Source organism: Pseudorca crassidens, chromosome 7, assembly GCF_039906515.1.
Source record: "Pseudorca crassidens isolate mPseCra1 chromosome 7, mPseCra1.hap1, whole genome shotgun sequence".
Taxonomy (NCBI): Eukaryota; Metazoa; Chordata; class Mammalia; order Artiodactyla; family Delphinidae; genus Pseudorca; species Pseudorca crassidens.
In genome coordinates this window covers 26,631,002-26,632,865 of record NC_090302.1, presented here as the reverse complement: position 1 = coordinate 26,632,865, position 1,864 = coordinate 26,631,002, and the positions used below count along the sequence as shown (strand labels likewise).

At 37.7% G+C, this 1,864-nt stretch overlaps 1 non-coding gene across 1 annotated transcript; it reads left to right on the top strand.

Moving 5' to 3' along the window:
• Positions 1-1,246: 1,246 nt before the first annotated feature.
• Positions 1,247-1,349, top strand: LOC137228481 (U6 spliceosomal RNA). The gene has a single exon (XR_010945271.1). It is a non-coding gene; the product is annotated as a U6 spliceosomal RNA (small nuclear RNA).
• The last annotated feature ends 515 nt before the right edge of the window (positions 1,350-1,864 follow it).

The window sequence follows — 1,864 nt, the reverse complement described above, 5'->3', positions numbered from 1 at the left end:
TCCCTATCCCCATTTTACAGATGAGGCTAATCATTAACACCTCAGTCATAACTGTTGAGCCAAGATTGAAAGCTTTGGAGCATCCCTCTTCCAAAGCTGTCTTCACCACCTTCTTTGTGAAACCCATTCCCACGCCACAACTCAAGAACCTCCTGAAAACATCTCCATCACCCCCGAAAGGAGGAGACCCCTCTCTCCTCAAAATGTCCCTGGTCTGTGGTTACAGTGCTCTAATCACAAGGATTAGTAATTGGCTTATTGTTCTTTGTCCCACACGTCTAGGAGACAGCAGCTTCCTGAGCACAGGGCTAGAGTATCTTTCTATCCTTTACCCACTAATTCAATGATATTTCTCCCTGAGAACCTCATTTCAAGTATTCAAGGAAGTCAGAGAAACCTAGGGTCATCTTCAGCATTTAAATCTCTGGTCATAATTTGATTACTTAAAACTACATGAAAGCAAAAAAAGACACTAAAAGTACTTTATCTATGTAATGCACCAAAAAAATCTAGCTTTCATACAAAGTTACAGTTGATATTAAACTCATGGAGGAAATTTAAAGACCCCAAACTAAGTAAATCTGTGGCCCACATTAGGCTGGAGGCCCAAGTCAAAAGGTTTTTCTACTCCTATAATTTAACTTAGCTCAGGCCCTGATGCAGAGTCATGCTTAATAAACATGAACTTGATGGGTGGATGGGTTGATAAATGGAGATATTCACACATGAAGAATAGATAAACGAGCACGTGAACAAGTGAAACAATAATGCTTTTTAGTAATGACTTTTGAGGAATATTAGTAATAAATTGTCCAACCAAACAAAATAATCCAAACAATATCATCCCTGGTAAACTGTCTACAAACAAAGCATGACTCTCATGATCTCTATAGTTCTGTTTTGACAGTATGGCTGCTGTGTCTGACGTATCTACGATCCTTTTGTTTGTAACAGCAGCACCTTAACTGGAAGACTTAAATGAGAGGAGATTGCTTGAAAATTTTTCTACAATTATTGAAATGCACATTTCAATTTTCCTGAATTGTGCAAAAGTAATTTGGAAGATTCATTTCTGAGAACACCTAGTGGAATTTTTTTTAATAATCATAATTATTTTTGATATTTGCACAGTTCTCCCTGCCCACATGCATATGCACTATTACCAACGGCTATACAACATATGAAATTTTTGAAGCAGTTGCCGTCAGTACAATATGGATTCATCACTAAATGTTCAGCCTCATCCTCGCTTCGGCAGCACATATACTAAAATCGGAACGATACAGAGAAGATTAGCATGGCCCCTGCGCAAGGATGACACGCAAATTCGTGAAGCGTTCCATATTTAAAAAAATAATAATAAATAAATGTTCAGCCTCACAAAAGTAAAACAAATTTCCATGTTCAGTTCCAGAAGTGTGGTGTTCCATTTTATTTATTTATCTGGGGCAAAATCTGCAAAGATAAATCCATACCAAAAGAATGTGGCAGTCTTTTGCAATAAAGATTAATGTTATTGCAAAGAATCCCTGAGATTCAAGAGAAATGGAAAACACCATTGCAAAAGCTAGAAAAGTGAGAGGGATTGGAGAATGTTGGTGGGGAGACGAAAGTAAATACATTTATGCTACAGACGGGTGGGGTATTAGAATGTACTCAGAGGGCTCGACCACACATGGTTAGGAAGAAAATCAACAGAAATTTGGACAGTGGGGATCACAAATGCCTGATGAATGTGTGAGAAGTTAACTAAGTGCTTAGAGGAGGTTTTATGAAGTAATGTGAAGCCATGTTTCTTTCCTTTGATCTACTTGGATGACAAAACCAATTGGAAAGAAATATTGAAAGAAATTACACAGGAGAA